Genomic DNA, 7,002 nt, shown 5'->3' with positions numbered 1-7,002 from the left:
CTCGTGTCTTTATCATCAGGCACAGCGCTGGTTCTTCCAACTTAGCACCAGGTGGCGCCTATTGTGACCGTTGCGTGGGACATTGCCACACCTCTAGTCCCACCTTCCCATAACATGCACCTCAGCCAGGGTCCTACTGTGTCTCTGGCTTTACCTGTGTTTCAGCAGTGGAAGGAGTGAGGGCTGGATTTCTCTCCCCAGCCACACTGTCCGGGGGTCAAGGCAGGAGAGGTCGAGCTGATCTCAGACTCTCCCTGTTGTTTGCCATCCTGGGTCTATGTGGATGACTCGTAGAGATACACCAAATGTATTTATATATCAAAATGGATGGGAATCTTTGGGAGGGCGGAGGTGGAGGTACAATGCTACGTTTTACATATCAACTGTATGCCAAGGTCTTCAGGTTGTTGGAAGATGATTGGTGCATAAGTACGCTCCAGTCTTCAGTGGGCCCATCCACTAAGGAGGTTATAACCAAATGCGCTGTTAGGAGGTGGGGACTGACGGGAAGTGCTGCCTCGCTCAGATGTCCTGCAGCGCTTGCATCTCCCTTGCTGGCCTCCCCTTCACTCCCTGGTACTGTCCACCACACCGTGAGTGCCTTTTCCTCCATCATGGCCCTCTTCAACCCAATTTCCACTCTAGAGGCAGCCAACCTTAAAATGAGAGTATGAGCAAAATAAGCTATTTTTCCTTGAAATTGTGGGTGATGTCAGGAAAGTGGTTAAGCTGAGGAGACATTATATGCTGCATCTTACTAGTTGTGTGGCGTTTACTGACAACAACTTAATGAGCTGGGTGCTGTATCTGTCTCTTCTTTGCAGATGGGAAAACTGAAAACAGAGCAGGTGAGAAAATGCTATCATACAAATGATCAATGGGGAGTTAAACTCAGGTGACCTATTTCAGCTGCTATATCAGCTTGTGGATTATATCATGGCCTTAATTCTTTCTGTTCTCCTTTTAGGGCCTCTTGCTGTTTATGTTTTAGATTTGACAGATGATCCTTCATTAACTTCGATTCTCCGTGAGTTATATCTCCTTTTTGGATCTGGTACCTTTCATTACAGATCCTCACATATGACTTAAAGTATTGACACTTTTATGTTCATTTGGAGACAGGTTTTCAGTACCAGAAAAATGTTGCTTATCTTTCATGCCTAGAGCTTTAGGAAGAAGAAATTATTCTAGCGGTAGCACAAGAGTGGTAGATGGGGATTTTTCTATTCTCATTCAGTGGAAGAGTAGATTTTCTGTGCCCCAGCTTGGCAGATGGATTTTATCTTTAGCTCCCTATTGGACACTGATCTCAATCACAATTTACTCTTGTGGATGCACTAAAACTTCTACCTATGGTGGGGGGAATTCCTTTCTTTTTTGATTTTAACTATTTAACATAACTAGATAATAGTGGACTTAATTGACCTGAACTTAATCCATCACCTGACAGCATTTTTGTATCTAACTTAAGAATAAACTGTACCTTTGTGACACAACCTATATCATTTTATGGAAGAAAGAATTAAGCTAAAATACGGATAGTGGCATCGTACTGAGTCAGCCATCTGCCTTGTGCTGGCGATCTTTGAAGACAGGAAGATGCTGATGTGGTGAATGTGTTTATCTTACAAAAATTGAAAGCAAGCAAACACAACCTGAAAGGGAAACTTGGAACAGGCTCTTCCTCACAGTCCCGGAAGAAGCCAGCCTTGATTGTGGGCTTGTAGTCTCAAGAAGAGTAAGTCTGGTAGGCATGGCAGCTCAGGCCCGCAGCTGTGGCCCTCTGAGTCTGAGGTAGGCAGCCCAGGAATGCAGAGCGAGTCTGGGCTAGCCCAGTCCTGGTTCTTGTGACAGTAGCCCTAGAAAACTGAGACCAGTGTTATCTGGTTAAAAAGGTATTAGAAATATTTGATTTTTCTTAAAGTATTACCTCTTTTAAAGAGGACTATATTAGGGTAGAACCTTAATTTTTAAAGGTACTTGCTTTGTATTAAGAAATGGTGGCCTCCAAATGTTGGAGTAAGATTCAGTAACACACAGTGGATAAAATGATGACTCTATTTGTCAAGCTTAAAAAGAAGTCAAAGATACAACTGCATGCCTTTTATACTGAGCTCTTGATTGTTGTATTTCACAAAGGAAAATTTTGTTTGCCTTTATAAAAGATGGCAAATGAAACTTGATCAAAGAAATTCCAGATCACCACACATACTTCACTGGACAGAGGCATTTTAGTGGGAAAAATTATGAGATGTTTCCAAATACATTTGAAACAGAAGCTTCATAGAGGCCAAGTCATGACCTCTGAGTTTTAAATTATTTGGAATAGTGGGAAAGAGGCAAACCCTCTTCACCTCATGATAGACCTTAATTTGGTAAACCATAATAGGAACGACAAGTAAATTTTAACTGACCTGTGTCTACCAGAGTAAGGGAGAAATATATCTATGCAGAAAGGAACAACTTCCTTTTATCTAAAGGTCAACTGCATGTAAAGTAAAATATTTATAGCTCTTTTATAAGTTCAGTTACTTTCAACAAAGAAAGAATTTCCTGTGTTGTTTATAGAAACACTGAACCAAATGTGCCCAATCTGCTGTAGAATTGGGTTTCTCTTTCTCGGAGTGGGCAGGCCTGGGTACCCAAGAAGATAATGTGAGATGTAACCATGAATTTATCAAGGTGGAATTGTGGGCAAAGGCTAGCCCACAATTCTCTGGGAATCCTGGGACATGACTGCTATCAGTAGTGCTAGGAATTTTCTCAAAAGTTTCCACATGCAACACTCTACTGTACTCCATCCCCCTCCCCTAAAGTCCCCCCAGCCAAGCTTATTTTCCTTAGAAGATGATGCACAATGTCCTGTTTATGTCAGGGAAGTTGGGAAGTAACCTACGTAAGCAAACAGACAAAAAGAAAAGACAGCAATATAAACAGAATATGTGACGAGACACTTTATTGTCCACACAGCTTCATTCCAATGTTCTGGAATTCATTCTGTGTCAAAAGATTTGAAGGCTAGAAATTTTGTTAGTCTGCTTGCTGCAAGAACTTCAATGTTAGTTAAGTGGAATAAAGAACTTGTACGAGATAGAAAGCTGAGTAAGAAAGTTATATTCTTTGTTGAAAGCCTGAAGCAGACATACGGCATTTGGGTCTGAGAGATACGCCCAAGGCTGTGCAAAGCCCCTGCCTAGTCGCTGTCTCCTCTTCCTCTCAGAACTACTGTAACCTGGAGTGTCTCCCTTGAAGCTCTGCACCCTAGTGGTCCAAGAAACAGATACAATCCTCATCTCCTGTGTTTTGTAGACCTACTTTCATTTGTGTTTTTGGTACAAGGTGTCTCTATGCAGCTCGGACTCATAGTGATCCTCTTGTTTTCAGTCTCCCAAGCGCTAAGATTACAGGTGTGTGCCACCACGCCTGGACTCTGTTGCAGGCTCAGCGGGCCCCAGGAGGGGAAGGGGGGAAGTGGCCAGCACCTCATGTGGGACTGAGATGGATTACTTGTCCCTGAGCTTGCCAAAGATAGCTCACTTAGCCCACTGATGTATCTCGCCAGCCTCAAAGACTTATTTTAATCATAGCTTAAGCTTCAAATACTTGAAATACATGAGGAATGGCAGAGTAGAAGAAAATAATGCAAAGTTAAAAGGCCTACATTGATTAAACACTTGGGACATAAGGAGAAATTGATATAGTGAATATGAAAGAAAAGAAAAGGAAAGAAGAAAAGAAAAAAATGCATGTGGGGTTTCAGATAATGGAATTTCCTAATGTATATGTTTTAAAGAATATTAGTACACAAAACTGGATCAATAGTATAATGAAGAATAACAGTCTGAGAATGGGCACTTCTAACCAGTTCCCAATCCTGCTGATGCTACGTAGGCCCCACACTTCATTTTTTTTTTTAATTTTTTAAATTTTATTGAGAAACAAATAGCAATGATACAGTTTCAAAACAGGTTAGTAGGACAGTTACAATAATTAATGCATTGCATATTGTTGTCTTCATAGTAGTTATTCACAGTACAAGAGGCAGACACGATATCCTGTCCAAACACTTTTAGTACAAATCTTTCTTCTCATTGGATTAAGAGAATGTAGCTGCATATTTATCTTAACTATTTTGTATATATAGATACAAAAATGGTCCTTCATTTGTATCCCCTTTTTTGTTTAGTTTTGTCAGAGATGGGTATTCCATTGCGATTTAAATATTATAGGTACCCACACTTTAAACACCGCCACTGCGGAAGTTTCTCTGACTTCGCACCCCCGCACGTCCTGTCTTGCTGAGGCTGCCTGTGCTTGGACATCAGCTCAGAGGTGCTGCGAATCCATCCTCCAGCTTCCCCGTTTGTGAGTCCTTAGCATTTGCACTGTGGCTTCTTTGGATGATTTTACTCAGACAGAGAGAGAGCCAGAATTTACTGAGAAGTTTTCTCCTTTTAATGTAGTTTGCATTCAATGACAGATTTGTAAAGGAATGAAACGATGTTTCTTCTTAGAGATAGCAAAACGCCTTTGACCAATTTATTTGCTAAATCTTCCTATGGTGTCAGGCTGACATGGAGACTTCGCTGGAAACCCCTTCCCATCCTGCTTCTTCTATGCGTCTACTTGTTTTGCTCTGTTTCTCTGTAAAATAGGAATATACATATCCAAAATTTCAGACTATGTAGTATGTGCTGAACTGCTTTTGCTACCCATATTTTCCTGTCTTGCATTTTCCTATCTCTTTTTATCACTGTTAACTTTTGTTGAAATATTGGCAAGAGACATGAACTGTCTAGTACAACTTCCATTACCTACCTGCAGCTATTTAAATTTAAAAGGCATCAAATTAAAACTTAAGCTCTAAATTACAATATTCACCTTTGAGTGTTTAGTTGCCAAGTGTGGCTACTGGCTGCTCTCAAAAATAAAGCCTCCACTATAGCAAAAATTATATAATAGAAGTTTGTCTAGAGGCTTTGTTAATATTATCTATCTACAGTGATGGTTTGTGCATAGTTTGATTATATGTTTCCACATAGGGGTAGTAATTAGCTATTGCATTTAATTTTCTTAAGCTGTGCTAATTTTTGGTTTGCTCTTACTCCTGCTCAGTGTCCTATGTGAGGTTTCAGGTAAGAGCTTGCTGATCCCTTACTGCTAACCATTGCATTCCCAGTGCAAAGGATTATTGGAGTTTCCAGATAAGCTTAGATTGCTCATAAGGGTTTAGATTACTTAAAGCAGGGTGGTAGTTTTTGAAAATACCAGTGCATTTACGATTCACTCTTACCTCCAGAGATTAGCGTGTTGTGGTCTTAAAATCAAAACAGAGGTTTCTGTGTGTCAAATTTATTTTCTAACAGTACCAAAGAATACGGAAAATCCAACTTATGCCAACAGGATCACTTTTTGACTTTATTTTTTTAAGTCAATTTTTTACTTAAAGAAAATTTCAAGTGATTTAATATTCATTAAGGTTACTTCAATGAGGCTGTTTTCAGGGTATCCCTTTTTAAAAGAACTGAAGCTTAATCCGGCCATCCCATCTGCCTTGCCACAATTCTTCTATCTCCATTTGAAGTATGGACAATGACACCTGTGGTCCTATATCCAATATCATCCAGCAATACATTTTTGGAGCCTTGCACTTATAGTGGACAGATCTGCCTTGCTCTGACACCTTTTCTAAACATGAATTAAGGTCATTCATTTCCTAATCTATTCATAGCAGTACAGACCTCTAGGATATGCAATTATTACATTTAAGCAAACATGGTCCAACACAGTAAGACATATCTTCAACTCCAGGCAAACAGAAGCCTTTAAGAAAAAAGGCATCTTCATGTACCACCACCTTCTTTGACATTCACATGTTTATCTCCTTTTCAGATCTTTCTGCCCTCTGTCCATTATTTCTGACCTTAGAAATAATTCTCTTTATAAACAAAACATCTTCTTTATTGTTTACTTGTGATAAATACACATTGATCTTGTTTGGAAATTCAGAACTTATAATGAAACAACTTTCCCCTACTAATTTGTTATCACATGCATCATGCTCAAGATGTGCTATCTCATCTTTTGCTTCTGACTCTTCAGTAGGAGAAGTGGAGCCACCATCATCCAAGTATTTGTATCTACGACTACTGAAGTCTTCCTTTTCTAAATCTTTACCAACATTCATTTGTTTCAATGATTCCTGAAGGTGGTGTTCATATTTCAATTTTTCAATGTAGTTAAAAAATCCTCTTGCAACAGCTTTCTCAAAACTTAAGATTTTCCTGCAAGGTAATGGCTTCCTTCCATCCTCAGATTGTAAAATTGGAAACGTAGGTCCTTTTACTTTGATTTTTTTGTTATGTATTTGTGAACTTCTAGTGTTTCTCTTTCCTTTTGTTTTTCCTTTTGGTGTTAATTTTGACTTGTATTTCCTCTCCTTACATTTCTTCTTCTTCTTGAATCTTTCAAAAATAGCCTTCAAAATCAATGGTCTTGGTTCTATGGATGCGTCACTTAATGAATCTGTTTGAACACTTTTGGGTATAAGAACAAATTTCCCCATGGATTTTCTTTAAGTCCATTTAGGTAAGGAAGAGATAAGGAAGGTACAAATTGTGTTTCAAATAAGCTACTACCAGATGAAGAGTTATCACTCTGATTTTCAATTTCTATAGCTGTATCAGGTGTCATATAGTTACAAGGATCCATTTCTGGTTTTTTTCACCACTTTTTCTTGATCTCAAAGAGTTTCTTCTCCAACTGTGCCACAGGAAAGAACTTTTTGACTTTAATCATTTTGAATTTTGTATCAAAAATTCATTCCATCGTTGCCTATTAACTTCTGGTGGATTGGAACAATATTTAATTAGTGTTTTATTTTTCAAATGACACAGAATTTGTACCTATTAGAGAGAGAAAATGTTAAGCTGTGTTTCACATATACATTGGTTAGTGACCAATTTAGGATAACTAGCATAGCCATAATATTAAATAGTTAGG

At 38.9% G+C, this 7,002-nt stretch overlaps 1 pseudogene; it reads right to left on the bottom strand.

Annotated features, from left to right (window-relative positions):
• Positions 1-5,869: 5,869 nt before the first annotated feature.
• Positions 5,870-6,711, bottom strand: LOC101570538 (annotated as a pseudogene).
• Positions 6,712-7,002: the final 291 nt, after the last annotated feature.

This window comes from Octodon degus, unplaced genomic scaffold, assembly GCF_000260255.1.
Source record: "Octodon degus isolate 3935 unplaced genomic scaffold, OctDeg1.0 scaffold00044, whole genome shotgun sequence".
Taxonomy (NCBI): Eukaryota; Metazoa; Chordata; class Mammalia; order Rodentia; family Octodontidae; genus Octodon; species Octodon degus.
Note: the sequence above shows the minus strand (reverse complement) of the source record. Positions and strands in the feature narration are given on the sequence as shown.